This window comes from Capsicum annuum, chromosome 3 (assembly GCF_002878395.1).
Source record: "Capsicum annuum cultivar UCD-10X-F1 chromosome 3, UCD10Xv1.1, whole genome shotgun sequence".
In the NCBI taxonomy this organism is placed as follows: Eukaryota; Viridiplantae; Streptophyta; class Magnoliopsida; order Solanales; family Solanaceae; genus Capsicum; species Capsicum annuum.
The window spans coordinates 88379290-88396484 of NC_061113.1; positions in this window are offsets into that span (position 1 = coordinate 88379290).

Here is a 17195-nt window from a genome sequence, read left to right on the forward strand (position 1 = left end):
TGAGAGGTTAGCTCAAATTTATGTTTGATGGTTAATTTGTTTACATGGGGTCCTTGTGTCTATCATATGAGACCGTGGTTCTATATTTACTTCACAGTTTTGGAGTGCATTTTAAGTAGAGTTTGGGTATTCGAGGAGATTTGAGTATAGCCTTTCATCCGCAGATGGATGGTTAATCCGAGCGGACTATTTAGGTTATTAAGGATTTTCTCTGGGCTGATTTTATGGACTTTGGAATACAGTAGTATCAGCTCTTAAAATTGGCAGAGTTCACCAATAATAATATTTACCATTCGATTATTGAGATGCCGCCTTATGAGGCTTTGTATAGTAGAAGATATTTTTCTCCTATAGGATGGTTTGAGACTCCTAAGGTTAGACCCTGTGGTACAAAGTTTCATGAGGGCTCATTGGATAGAGTCAAGGTGGTTCAGTATAGGCTAAGAGTAGCTAGAGTAGGCAGAAAACCAATGCTGACCGTAGACTCTGTGCCTTGAGATTCGGAGTTGGTGATCGTGTGTCCCTCTGTGTTTCACCTATGATAGGTTTGATGAGAATTGGGATGAAGGGTAAGCTTTTCCCTCACTGTATTTTTACTTTTGAGATCCTCCATGTAGTTGGCGAGGTGGCCTATAAGTTAGTTTTACCTCCACACTTTATTGTTGTTTATCTAGTTTTTCATGTCTCTATGTTGTGGAAGTATATTCTGGATCCTTGTCATATTCTTAGATAAAATTTGATCCAATTATAACTCGATCCAGTTAGACGAGCAGTTGACCTTTGTAGAGGAGCCTATATTTGCTAGTGATGTAAGGAGACTATGTTCTAGAGAGATTCCAGCAGTCAAGGTTCAGTGGAGACATCGCCTAGTAGAGGAGGGTACTTGGGAGATCGAGAGTAAGATACTATCCCAGTACCCTCATTTGTTTGAGACCTTAGGTATTTTCTTCATCTTTGACTTTCAATGATGAAAATGCCTTAGTAGTGGAAATTTTAATGACCCTTCGGTTCATTGTCCGCATTCTTGCTTATTTTTGGTGATAGGGCTTCTCCATAGCTGCCCCAAGTCATTAGTGACTTGCTGGAACTGATCGTTTGGTTACCTGGTGGTTCATTTGGTTTTTAGAACCACTTTCCCTATTTGAATTCTTCATTGATTTTAATTGACCACCAACCAAAAACTTCAGTAAAACATTTGAAATCCGACTTCGCCAATGCATCCAAAATATAAAAATCTCTGTGGCTATATATCTTATTTGCTCAAAATGGACTCCGGATGCATCTCGAGGCATTGGACAAAGCCCAGAACCACGTTCCAAGATTCAGCCATTTCCTAGCTTAAGGAGAGATACCACAATCGTGGTGGTTGAAGTACGAATGCATAAGCCACAACCATGTTCAAGACGGGTGCATGATCGCGCTACCCGAGACCTAAGAAAAGCTATTTAAAGGTTGTCTTGCTCAAATTTTTTGCCAATTATGCCTCCCTATTGATTTCTAAAACCTTAATAGAGTTAAAAATCCTCAAAGTGAGTCTAGTGGATTGATTAGGAGCTTGAATAACTTATGAAATCCATTTTTGCTACAAATCTAAGGTAAGATTCCTTCTAGTTTGGTATTAATTTCTGGATTTCTAGCCCGCAAACCCCTAAGTCTTTGAGGCTCAATTGTAGCCACAAATGTAATTGATTTACTCAAATTTCATGAGTGTTATATCTCCCTAATGATAGTTGAGCAATAGGTTTGTCTCAAAACTCAGTTTTTGAAGGTGGGACACATTTAAGAATTTGGTGTCATTTTGGACCCATGGCATAATGTTGCCATAATAGGTGTTGTTAATCTTGTAATGATTCTTAGATTATGTTGTTGATAGCATGGATCGTGGAAGAAGCTTTAAGAAAAGGGAAGGCAAAGCTTGTTGGTTTGTGAGCTACTTTGACTCAAGGTAGGTTAGGCTTACATGTAGATAGATTGAGCTTAATTGTAGTATTATTATAATATCTTATTAGATTGGGAGGGGTCTTAGATGATAAATATGTGAGTAATGATACTTGGTTTTAATTGATTCTAGTAGGATATTGCATTTATAAATCATGATGCTTGACTATAGCTTAGAACCTTGGATAGTTCTAATTGTAGTCTCATGAATAGTATGAAGGTACTTTAGTTGCTCTAGTCAAGAAGGATGATGTTGTGAACTAACCTTAAGAGTATGTTGACCTAGACATGACTATTTATGAATTGGCATTAGTGTTTGGGGTGACTTAGAAAGGATACTTGATGAAGATTTTCCCTTATAGTCTTAGTAAGGATTGATAAGCCCTTATGGTGTGATTTAGATAACCTAGTCTAATTCTAGGAAGAAGTTAATCTCGCAGAAGTAAACTTTGGCATTATTGTGATTAGGAGTGGGACTTGACCCACCTTAAGGTTGAACTATGTAATTCCTTAGTGACCTAGATACTTGAGGAAAGTCTAAGTTACATTAATGAAGTTATAATGGATAAACTCGGTTGTCGGTTATGCATGTGGTCAATAGTTGGATAATGTGTATGCTTGATTGATTATCTTGTTATCATGAATGGCTAGCCTTGGAAAGTCATATAAATTAAACCTATGGTTATGCTATCGCTTGGCTTATTGATGAGTTCACCAAGTGAACCTCTAATTCTGTTACCATTCTTGCTATAATCCAAGCCTAATGATTAAGCTAATGTTTATGTGAAGGGTTTTCCTTTTAGGTTAGTATTGTGAAACGTGGGAGTAAAAGAGGTATCTAGAGAGCATGCACTTGACTTATAATTGAATTGCTAATAAACTTAATACTATAGAAAAGTTGTGATTTCATAATCATTTAGATACTCATGCTTATGTATCTAGTTATATTATGTAGTGATGATTAATATTAAATTATGTTGTTATGTGTAACCATACATCACTTATACTCTATCATTGTGGGTTGTATATACTTATTAATTTGACTACATATGTATGTGTATATCTTTGTTTTGTAAGATGTATTAATGTTTTGATGATGCCCGGTGAATTTGGAGGATATAAAGATGTTATGATGATGCCCATTGAATTTGGAGGATATAATGATGTTATGGCGATGCCCGGAGAATCCAGAGAATATAATGATGTTATGATGATGCCCGATGAGTCCAAAGGATATAATGATGTTATGATGATGCCCGGTGAATCCGGAAGAGGTAATGATGATATGATAATGTTATGTGTGATAAGTATATATCTGAATACGTGGATGTATGTGAGGTTAGGCCGCGTGTGGCTAAATCCATTTATGTACTTGGGACATGATGTCTTCCTTGGTGAATTTTTATCTATTCTTTTTCATTAATTACTAGATAAGAGGTGTGATCCTTGTTAACTCTAATTAGTAACTAGAAGTAGATTATGCCGAGTATTGGGTTGAGGCTAATTGATATGTGTAATCTTGTAAGAACCACCTAGTAAATCTACTTGACTTGGATAAATGGTTTTGTTATGGAATTTCACCTAGTAAAGTGGCTTATGTGATAACTTGTTGTCTCTAATAAATGACTATAACTTGTAGGCTAGAAGCCTAGTGAACTAATTGGAGGACCTTACTTAGCTAAAATATGAAAACTAGTCCTTAAGGTTGTAATATACTTAATGATAATAGACCTAGTACTATATGATGAGTGGTTAAGTTGACATCTAGTACATGATGTCGTGGTGGCTAAATTAATGACTTAAATAATTAGGAGGCTAACTAGAAGATGACTTGAGATGGGTGAATAATAATAGTTTTGGTAACTTGTAGCTTTTATTTATTTAGTTACTAGTAAACTATTAGACTTGCAAACTTATGGCTCATGGAAATGGAGGATAGTTAGTACAAGCTAGAAATGGAGTTTATTATTGTGTTTGAGATTAAATATCTATATAACCATGTTATGGTGGTATCAGCTTTGTTGTGTCAAATTATGGTATTGATGATAATTTTGGTAAAAGTCCATGGTGAGATTGTACAAACCATGACTTGGTGAGTTTCTTGTGTAGTTGTTCCTTAATATGTTGATGAATTGATCTTTTGGTGTACTCTCTGGTGGTATGGATGCCGTGACAAGTTCTTTGTTTGTTTTCCTTGAGTGTACTTCCTGGCGGTATGGGGCATTATGGTAAGTTATTTTGCTTTATACTCTATTGATGATAGTTGTATTGATTATGGCAATTACATAATTGTTATTATATAAATGAGGTTTTACGCTTCCAAAATGATTACACTTGTCGTATGAAATTTATGTATATGTGGATATGGAACGTCGTACATTTGTTATAGTTCATTAGTTATTTAGATAGTGATATCGGAGAAGATTCAGGTTCAATTTTGTACCTTGACTTTAAGTTATTGTATTGCTCTATATCAACCTTATATAATAATATAGCTCAGTCGGCCGATCATGCCTTCTGAGTACCCTTACTTTGGTACTCATACTACATTTTTGTAACTTTTTGGTGCAGACCCGAGTCCTAGTTGCCACCATTGAGTCGAGATCGTGCGGTGTTGATCATCAAGAGATAGGGTGATCTCTTGGAATCCAACTTTCCCTATTTCTCTTCTATCCTTATTCCGTTTTTTGTATTCGAGACGAATGTATAATACTATTTAAGACTATTAAATATTGAGTTATAATTCCTATTTTCTAATGTAGAGATGCTCCTGTACTAATACTATCAGGTCTTGGAATCAGTATTCGAATGTTAGTTGTTCCTTTGTGGAATATCTTTGTTATATTGTGTTCCCATATAGGTTTCATGTTGGACGTTCCTACAAAGGAAACCCATTGCATTAGCTCCAGGTTGCGGTGTTGGCTTACCAACTGGTAGGTTATGGTAGGTGTCATCATGACTCAAGAATTGGATCATGACAACATGTCTCCAACAAAAGACAAAACCAATGTCTATAAAATAACAAAAGTAAGTAAAAACATCCATAATATGAAATGGAGCCTTTTGGAATATGGATGCTCACCAATTCAGTAAATAGCTGATCCCGAATTTGATCACTAATCAAGAGGAGTAGAACGACCGATTCCTGCATCATGTGGTAATACAACCGCCTGAAGATGGGTTAGCAGGTGAACATTAGCATGCACTAAGGATAAGGAAAAAATAATCTCAACCTTTTAAACAAAGTAAACCAAATATATGCATTCACTACTATACACATATATAGCCATGTTGGGAAAGGGAGCCAGGTTTAGCATTCCTTTAAATCCATTAACTTGGGTATGTGTAGATTAACCATCCTAGAACCTTCCACGGGCTATATGTGTTCATTATAACTCCCTGAATATGCCGTGATACGTATAGCCACACGAATTGGAGATACCATCGGAGTAGGGATTCACGAGTACCCTTCGCACTCCATGATACATATGTACTAGTGTACCTACGAGATTCTCGTGTACCCCAAAAGTATTATATAAGAGGTCACCATGACCTATCCTCATGTTGGAAAACAGGAGTTTCCAGTGTCTGTCTTTGGACTCAGACCTTCACGATTAGCTATAACACCCCACCATTATTGCCCAATTTAAACCTTTAACACACAACCAAACCACCATTCCATTTATTATTAACCAAGGTCATAAGTAGTGGCATCGTCACACGGACTATAATTTACAAGTAATGTCCTTTTCCATCATTTTTAAGTAGAAAGGATTCTTATGTACCCATAGATTACACTATTAAGTTGACTTGGGGGAATCCCATGTACCCCACAAGTGATCATTATTTTGTTTGCTTGAGGGATTCCTTTTTATCCCCATAAGGTTTTCATTTAGACCATCTATAACCACAAAGACCTTACCATTTAACAATTTCAAACCATTTAAACCATTTATACCAATTAGGCTTCCATTACAAAGTTATACCATGCATAGTTTAATGAAAGTCCAACAATTTAACCAAAAACATTCTTATAGGCATTTTATCAAACATGTTGGGGGCATAGTGTTTCCAAAGCCAAAACCATGTACCAATTAATCATTCCCATGCATCCAAATGCTCATACAACCATAATAATATGAAAACCATAAGTAAAAGAAATGGGAAAACCATAACCAACCATTATAACCAAAAACCCCAACATATATTTGAAAACCCAAAACCATAAAACAATTATGCAATAAAAACAATTTATAAAACAAGCCTTTAATTGGAACAAACAATGAGGGAGGAGTAACATACCTTAGATTACAAAGATGGAGGATAGAACTCACCCTTATAAGTCCAAATTGATCCTATATATGAAATCCTAGCCTTCCTTGACCCAAGAGCCTTGAGAGAATTTGAGAGTGTTTTAAGAGAGTTTGATGGATAGCAAAAAGGTTAATGAATCCCCAAAAAGGTGTTTTAAATCGTGTAGACTTAAGAGGTTAAGATGGAAAATGTCCAGATTACCCCCAACTTAAACTACTTTAAATCCCAGCAGGATGATACAATCACCCCATACCAATCGTACCCTACTATACTAGTGGTACCCACCACTCCTACCCTAGGCCTCCCCTTGGACCCTAATACTGTACAATATACAACTACCAAAGAAAAACCGTACCCAACCATATGATTATTACCATGAAATCGCACACTAGGCAGAATCATGAGGGGTTGAACACTGTCCCACATACGAGTTGGACTATAAGGCTCGTACCCTATCCTTATGACAAATGTTGAGCAACTATACTCCGATCCATGTTAAGTTACTAAGTTTTCGATTAAGTAAAGGAAAACACAAACCAATGACCCATCACCAACCATACGGCTTGTACCTACCTAGTCAAACCCATTCCAGAAACAACCACCCACCACTGGACAACATTCGACTAAGTCACCTGACCCATAATGTATCATATGACAAGTACCCCTAAGTCGTATGATGTCAAGAAACCAAAAATAGGGACATTTTTCTAATGGTGAAAACCCAGGGTGTTCCAGTCTACCCTACTAGGATCATTCATCCTTGAATGAGAACAAGGTAGTACAAGCATGATTTACATCGCCAACATAATCACTCCAATATTTAACTAAGTTAGAAAACAAAGATGCACGGAAATAAACTTTCCTTTAACCAAGTTAGAAAATAAAGATGTTAGCAAGAACACATACCTTTTGCACGAATATCCGAAGCAAAGAACAAATGCGGAAATTTGGAATTGATGACCTCTTCCTCTACCCAAGTAGATTCTTCCACCTTGTGGTGCCATCATAGATCATTAACTGAAGCTACATCCTTGGTTCGCAATCAATGAACCTGTCGATCCAATATCTCCACCAGGATTTCCTAATAAGACAGTGAATCCGAGATACCAATCTTTCCAATGAAACAACTGATGAAGGATCACCTATACACTTTCTCAACATAGAGACATGGAATACCAGATGAATGGAGCTCAAACTAGAGGGCAACTCCAATTCATACGTAACATTACCAACCCTCTTTAAGACCACCTAAGGATAAGTATACCGGGGACTGAGTTTCCCCTACTTCCGAAACCGCATTACTCACTTCATGGGAGAGATAATTAGGAACACCTTATCCCTAACATCAAACTCCTAGTCCCTACATCTTACATCTGCATAGGAATTTTTGCGACTTTAGGAAGCCTTAAGCCTATCCCAAAGCACCTTTACCTTCTCCATAGGCTGATAAATCAAATCTGGGTAAAGCATATCTCTACACCAAGCTCAAACCACCCAATAGGAGATTTACACCTCCTACCTTACAATGGCTTAAAAGAGGCCACCACAATGATAAAATGATAACTATTGTTGTAGGAAAACTCTACAAGAGGCAGATAATCAACCAAATTACCACCATAATTAATTATACTTGTGTGAAGCATATCCTCTAATGTCTGAATAGTCCTTTCTATTTGCCCATCCATCTACAGGTGAAAAGTAGTACTCAGGCTAACCTTAGTACCCAACCGTTTCTAAAATGACCGCCAAATAAGATATTAAAACTACGTATCGTGAACAGATATGATAAAAATAGGTACCCCATGAAGCTTCATAACCGCATAAAGATATAACCATGCATAATCCTCAACCAAAAAGTTAGTCTGCACTAGAAAGAAGCGAGCCAACTTTGTCATCCTATCCTCAATGACCCAAACCATATCGAATTGGTTCCATGATTGAGAAATACTGATAACAAAATCCATGTTGATCACTTCCCATTTCTATTTAGGCAATTCAATCTCCTGATACATTCCTCCAGACCTCATGTGTTCAACTTTTACTTGTTGACACACCATGATTTTAGCTACAAAATCAACTACACCCCTTCTTATACCATTCCACCAATACATCTGCTTGAGATCATGATACATCTTCATTGAATTGGGATGAACAATGTAGCATGATTCATATGCCTTAGCTAATATCCTTTCATGCAAACCTCGATATCAGAAACACATAACCTCCCTTGGTACCTCAAGGTACTATCACCACTGATCTCAAATACCATTACCTTTTGCCCAACTACATCACCCTTGATTTTAACAATGACAGGATTTAACATTTATTTGTCCTTGACCTATGCTGCAGGAGATGACCGAACCACTTTCTGTACCAACACACCACCATTCTCAAAGTCTAAAAGGCGAAGTCCAAGATTATCCAAGTGGTGAATGTCCTTCACCAATTCTTGCTTCTACTTATCCGCATGAGTTAAACTCCCTATGGACAATATGCTAAGAGCATCAGCAATAATATTAGCCTAACCAGGATGGTAGTGAAGACTCATGTCATAGTCCTTGAGAAGCTTAAGCCATCTTTTCTGCATGAGGTTAAGCTCTTTCTGAGTGAACGTATACTATAGAATCTTATGAGAAGAAAAGATATCCATGTTCACTCCATATAAATAGTGACACCAGATTTTCAATACAAACGCCACCGCTAAAAGCTCTAAATCATGAATCTGATTGTTCCTCTCATGTATCTTCAAATAGCTAGAAGCATAGGCAATCACCATACCTTTCTTCATTAAAACACAGCCAAGTCCCACCCGGAATGTATCATAGTAAACCATAAACCCCTCATTATCTTTAGGCAAGGTCAAAATTAGAGCCAAAATTAGCTAATCCTCTAGCTTCTCAAAAGTACTCTCACAAGCATTCAACTAAGAGAAATTTACCTTCTTCTGAGTCACTTAGTCAATGGGACAACTATCATTGAAAAACTCTCTACAAACCTCCTATAATACCTAGCCAAACTTATGAAGCTCCGAATATCGATTAGAGTCGCGGGTCTAGGCCACTTCTTAACCACAACAACCTTTTGTAGATCCACTATGATGACTTCACGAGAAATAATCGGACCCAAAAACGTGACAACATTTAACCAGAATTCACATTTCAAGAATTTGGCATACAATTGCTGTTCTTTCAAGGTCTACAACATCATATAGAGATGATTGGCATGATCCATCTCACTCTTTGAGTACACCAAAATGTCACCAATGAACACAATGATAAATAGATCTAAAAGTGATGAAAGACCCTATTTATAAAATCCATGATTATCGTCGGGTTATTAGTCAAAGCAAATGACATAACTAAGAATTCAAAGAGACTATATCGAGTATGGAAAGTTGTCTTAGGGATGTCCACCTCCCCAATCTTAAGATGAGGATACCTAGACCAAAGATCTATCTTTGAAATAAATTTGGTACCTTGCAATTGATCAAACAAGTTATCTATTCTAGGAAGAGGATACTTGTTCTTAACTGTCACCATATTAAACTGCCGATAGTCAATACACATTGAAAGGGAACCATCCTTCTTATGCATAAATAATATCAGTGAACCCCATAGGGCTACACTAGGATAGATGAAACCCTTTATCAAAGAGATCCTTAAGTTCTCTCAGCTCAGCCGCAACTATTCTATAAAGAGGAATAAATATTGGATAAGTGTCCAGAGCAAAATCAGTCCTAAACTCAATCTCCCAATCCTAAGGTACACCAGGAAGATCATACACAAAGACCTCAGGAAACTCATTTAGCACCGGCACCAAATTTAAAGAAGGACCTTTCGAGATAGAGTCTTTAACCCGAACAAAATGTTAGAGGCACCCTTTGTAGGTTAACCTCCGTGCTTTAAGATATGGCATAAACCTCCCCTTAGGAGCCAGGGAACCACCCTCCAACTCAATAACTGGCTCACTAGGGAACCTAAAGATAACCTTATGCGTCTGACAATCTAAGGATACATAGCACGAGTGTAACTAATCCATCTCTAGAATAACTTAAAAATCCACTAGATCTAATTCCAACGAATCCACCGAAGTTTCCTTACTACCAATAGATACCACACACCCCCTATAGACTCTTTTAGCAACCACAGAGTCACCTATTAGGGTAGAAATAGAAAAAAAGGTCCAAAATAAGCTTGAGATCAAAACCAAAATACACGTCATGAGAAAAGATTTGTAACATACCAGTCACAACATTAGGAAATGCGTCAGACTCTTGTTAGTATGTAAGAGCATACGACCTAGTCTGGCCTATGCTAGTACCAAAAGTACAAAAAGATGTAGAAGTAGCACCCCTAGATGTAGGAGCAGATGAAATGGAAACCAGAACCTTATTCACTCCCGAAACAACTACCAATTGGATAATCTCTAATATATGGACTGGCTTACCACATTTGATACACCTGTCCCTTCCCTTATTATAGAAAACCTGATGCAATTGACCATAAAACCTACAAGGAGGACACGATGAAGCCGACTGGCCTCACTAGCCTGAGATTAAGCACTATGTGCCCTAAAGTTATCTCCACCCTGCTGACACCTATCTCTGAAATGCTTTGGGTATGGAGCACTAGCTGTGGAGAAAGAACCAAAACTCACTCACTTCTTCTTTGTCCACTTACCACTATTCCGACCACTCAGTTGTTCTCCACCCTACTCAAAGAACCTAAACTTCTTACCCTGCCTTTCCACTACCTTAGCCTATTTTATCTTTTCCTCTTCCACCTATTGGATATAAACTAACAACATAGAGATATCCATGTCGTTAATCAGCAATTCAGTCTTACTTTCAAGGATAAACTCATGAGATAGTCATGAAGCAAACTTTCTCAACCTGGACGTAATATTTGATGCTATTTTTTATCATACCTAGACCGTGGTGAAATTTAAAAGCATATTCCTTGACTGAAGTCTTTCCCTATTTCAGATTAACAAATTCCTTTCCCTTCTCTTCCTCAATTCTTAGGGAAAGAAGTAGTTTAGAAATGTATTAGAGAAACTCTCTAACAAAAATGTCTTATCAATCTCATCGCTTGCTTGATCCTATTTCTCCTACAATTGGTATGCCATATATTTTAGCTTATAGGCAGCGAAATTCACCCCTTCCACATTCGTGGCCTGCTTGAACCTGAAGATCTTTTCTATCTCATCCATAAAACCTCAAGGATCCTTCTCTACCTTAACACTAGTAAAAGTTAGAGGATTAAACCTTATAAACTAGCCAACCATCATGGCATCATAAAATGTAATGCCAGATACACCACGCTCAGCCTGAGAAGCTACCAACTAAGCAATCACATGGATCGACTGACAAAACTTCCTATTCATCATGTCTACCTGAGAACGACTAGAAGGAATTGGTGGAACTCTAGAGAAATCAAGGACTGGACCACTAGGCTAGGCATGGATTCTGTGAGAAGGGTGTGTCTCATCAAAATCATCCCTGGTTGGGGCAGAGGAGTTTCCATTCGCATCAAATTGTAGAGGCATGATATGAAAGGTTAACAAACAGGAATTAAAGGAGAGAAATATTTCATAAATACCTTGTAGCCTCTCTCTTATAAGTGTGGTGCACCACACACCCTTAAAAAGACTAAACTTGAAATAGTTTTGTGGACTCCCAATTGACCATGCACCAAAAGCTCTGATACCAACTTAACACAACACAAACCTGGGCTTTGTCGTAATAGGTAGCCCAAGTCCAACCAGGATTAAGGAATACCTATGTTATCCTAACGCAACCTCCAAACACATACCCTGAGTCAAATAAATTTAAAAAATATAACAAGATAGAATTTTGTACAATGTCTAGACTCTGGGTTAGGTCCATAATCGTGACCAACCTATGAAAGTCCAACCATCCAATACCCAACCAATAACCATACCAAAACAAAAATAATAGCCAAGTGCAAATCCATAACATGATAGGATGGAACTATCATAAATACAGTCAAATGGTATCAACGTTAATACCAATGCCAATACTAAGGCTGACACCACTATCAACACCATCCATGCCAACCCATAGTATTTCAGTAAATCCTCTAACCGAAAGTAGAATAATATCTTATTGGGACATGCCCCCACCGATAGCGAAAACAAATGTCTATGAAATAAACAAAGAATGTAAAGACATTAATAATATGAAATGAAGCCTTCTAGAATATGGAAGCTCACCACTTCAATTCAAAAGCTACTCCAAAATCTGATCACTAACCAGGTGGAGTAGAATAGTTGACTCCTTCATCGCATGAGGATACAACCACCCGAAGATGGGTTAGCGGGTGAACGCTAGCATGTACTTAGGATAAGGATAAAATAATGCCAACCATTTAAACCAAATAAACCATCTATATGTATTCACAACCATACATATATATATATATATATATAACCATACTAGGAAAGAGATTCGGGTATAACATTACTATAAAATCATTAACCTGGGTATGTGTAGCTTAACTATCCTAGAACCACCCATAGGATATATGGGTCTACTGTAACCCCCTAAATGGGCCCTGATGTATGTAGCCACACAAACCGAAGATACCATAGGAGCAGGGGATTCCCGACTACCCTTCGCTCTCCATGATACATATGTACCAGTGTAATTGTGGAGTTCTCATATAGTTAATAATTATAATATAAAAGGTCGCCATTATCTATCCTCATATTGGCAAACATGAGTTTCTAGTGTTCGTCCTCTGGACTCACGCCTTCATGGTTAGCTATCATGCCCCGCCATTATTGCCCAATTAAAACCATTAACACACAACCAAACCACCATTCAACTTATTATTAACCCAAGCCATAAGTAGTGGTATTGTCATACCGACTATAGCTTGTAAGCAATGTCCTTAGCCATTTTTTTTAAGAAGAAGGGATTCCCATGTACCCATAGACTATATTATTAAGTTGATTTATGGGAATCCTATGTAGCCCAGAAGTGATCATCTTGGGGGATTCCCTTTTAACCCACAAGGCTTTCAACTAGACCAACCATAACTACAAACACCTAACCATTTAACCATTCCTAAAAATTTAAACCCTTTATACCAACTAGGGTTTCATTACCAAGTCAAACCATGCATACTTCAATAAAAGTCCAATAATTTAACCAAACACATTCTCATAGGTATTTTATCTAACATGTTGGGTGCATAGTGTTTCCAAAGACAAACCCATGTATAATTAACCACTTCCATGAAACTAAATGCTCAAACAACCATAATTATATGAGAACCATAAGTAAAAGAAATGGGAAAACCATAACAAACCATTATAAGAGAAAACCCCAACATATATTCCAAAACCCAAAACCATACAACAATTATGCCATGAAAACACTTCATAAAACATGGCTTTAGTTGGAACTAACCATGAGGGATGAGAAACATGCCTTAGATTTTGAAAATGATGTACAGAAATCACCTTTTTAAGTCCCAAATTGATCCTATTGATGAAACCCTAGCCTTCTTTGACCTAAGATCCTTGAGAGAATTTAAGAGTGTTTTAAGGGAGTTTGAGTAATTGAAAATAGGTTAATGAATCCCCCAAAAAATGTTTTAAGTCATGGGTCCATAAGAGGTTAAGAGGGGAAATGCCCAGATTGCCCCCAACTTAAACTGCTTAAAATGCCCGCAGGATGGTATGACCACCCTATACCAATTGTTCCCTACCATACAAGTGGTACCTACCACTCATTCCCTAGGCCTCCCCTTAGAACCCAAAACTCTCCAACATATGACCACCTAAGCCAAATCGTAACTAACTATATAATTAGTACCATGAAATTATAGCCTTTGCAAAATTATGAGGGTTGAACACTATCCAACATATGAATTGGACTATATGACTCATACCCTATCCTCATGACTCATGATGAGCCACTTACTCTCAAATCTAAGTTAAGTTACTATATTTCAGAATAAGTGAAGGAAAACCCAAACCTACGACCCATCACTAACCATACGACTCATACCCACCTAGTCATACCAAATCCAGAAACAACCACCCAATACCACACACCACTAGATAATAAATGACTAGGTTATGTGACCCATTCCCTATTATTCTACTATTACCCACAAGTCGTATGATATCAAGAAACCAAAAATTTAGAAATTTTTCTAAGGGTCAAAACCCATGGAGTTTCATCTCCGATCCTGGTTAGTCTTGAGATACCCAACATTACTAGGCCTTGGTTCAGGTTGTGCAACCTCAAAAGTCCATAATACATGATTGAAGTATATCCTTAAGAATCTAAATAGTCTACTCCAACTAGCCATTGGTCTTTGGATGAAAGGATGTACTAAGATCAACTTGACTACCCTATTCCTCCTGATAAGCACTCCAAAAGTTGGAAGTGAACACAGAGCGTTGATCTAAACTGACAGATATAGGCATCCATACAAATAGACTATCTCACTAATATAAATATGAGCCAACCGCTCAGCGCTGAAGGTATTTGAATAGGAATGAAATACACCAACATGGTCAACTGATCTATAATGACTCAAATACCTTCAGAATCATTGGAAGTACGAGCTAAACCACTAATAAAATCCATGGTAATACACTCTCATTTCCACTCAGGAATGGGCAACCTCTGAATCAAACTACCTGGTTGCTAATGCTCAACCTTTACCTACTGACAACATAGGTAATGAGCTACAAAGTCTACCATATCACTCTATATTCCACTCCACCAATAATGTTACGTCAAATATCTATACATCTTGGTTATACCAAAATGAATAGAATATATAGAGTGGTGAAACTTGAACAAAATCAACTAAATCAAGTCATTTATCCTCAAAACACAAATGCATCTATAAAATCTCAAAACACCATCAGAATTTATAGTTGCCCCCTTGGACTTACCACTCAACACCTAATTATGGAGGTTGCAAAGTCTATTATCCTCAAGCTGATGATCCCAAATCTGCTTAAATAGTGAGGACTTTGCATCAATGTTAGTAGGAATCCTTTAAGGGTCTGAAATGTCATGTCAAACCATCAAGTTGGCTAAGGACTGAATATTCCATACGAATAGCCTCTGAGAAACATAAATGCAAGATAAACTACTAGTACTCACTGTCTTTCAACTCAAGGCATCTACTAGCATATTCATCGTGCCTAGATAATATAAGATAGAGATATCATATTCCATATGCAAATCCATTCATCTATGTTTAGTAGCATTAAGATCTCTATTATTCATAAGATGCTGAAGATTGTGATGATATGTGAATATATATTGCATACCATAAAAATAATGCCTCAAAATCTTAAGTGCAAAAACTACCACCACTAATTCCAAATCATGAATGAGGTAGTTGTATCTTAAGCTACCTCAAATAATAAGTGATAAGATAACCTTGCATCATCAATATGCAACCTAAACCAACACCAAAAGCATCACAATACTTGTTGAATCCAGTAATCTCAACTAGAAGAGAAAAAAGTAGAAGATAAAGTAAGAAACTCCTTGAGCTTTCTAACGCTCAACTCAGACTCTTCAAACAATTGAAAAGCAATATCCTTTTGAGTAAACTTGTCATAGGCACTAAAAAGTAGAAAAACCCTCAACAATCAGCCAATAAAAAGTAGAAAAACCCTTAATAAACAACTAATAAAGCTATGAACCTCAGTCAGAGATGTAGGCATAGCCCTAAAATGAATGGCCTCAATCTTCATAGGTCTACCATAATCCCATCCTTAGATACCACATGCCCAAGAAATGTCATCTACTAAAACCAAACCTTACACTTAGAGAACATGGAAAAAAATACATAATCTCTAAAAGTTTGGAGCACAATCCTCTAATATTGTGCATGCTCTTCTCTACTCCTCTAATATAAAAGGATTTCATTGATGAACACATTCACAATGGAATCAAAATAAGGTCTAAACTCTTAGTTCATCAAATCTATGAATACGGCTGGGGCATTAGTCAACCCAAAAGACATCACTAGGAACTCATAATTACTATAACAAGTTCAATAAGCTATCCTCGACAAATCCTCAGCCCAGATCCAAAATAAATGGTAACCAAACCTCAAATGAATCTTATAAAACACCACTGCACCCTAAAGTTGGTCAAATAATTCTCTAATATGAGGCATTGGATCATGGTTCTTCACTGTTACCTTATTTAGCTTCATATAACCAATACACTCATGCATAGTGATATCTTTATTTTTCATAAATAATACATAAGCTCCCCAAGAAGACATACTTAGTCTAATAAAACCCTTACCAAGAAGAATCAAAAGCTGAGAATTCAGCTCCTTAAGCTCGGTAGGTTCCATATGGTAAGGTACCATAGAAATTGATTGGGTGCCAGGCTCAAGATCAATAACAAAATAAATATCATAGGCAGGTGGTATATCAGGAAGATCTGTAGGGAAAACATCAAAAACTCACAGACTAGAGGAATATAGTCAAGCGGCGGACTCTTCATACTAACATTACAAATATAAGCAAGATAAGTCTCACAAACTGTCAAAATAAGTCTCCTAGTATACATATAACAAATAATCCTTATCGATTGCTGGCTAACAGCTCTTTACCATATGACTGGGGTATGCTGGGTATGGAAAAGGTAACGGTGTTAGCAAAATAATCTATAAAGTATGATAGGGAGATAGCCAGTATATGACAAAAATTATATCAATATCCACCATGTCAAAGATAATGAGACTAGCATGAGTATCAACATCTCTAATAGTCATAACATAGGATTTGAACACCCGATCCACCACCAAAGAATCACCCACAGAAGTAGATACACGTAATAACATAGATTATAAATCCCAAGATAACTCTAACCATGGAGCAAAATAAATAGAAACATAAGAATACCTGGATCCCAGATCAAATAA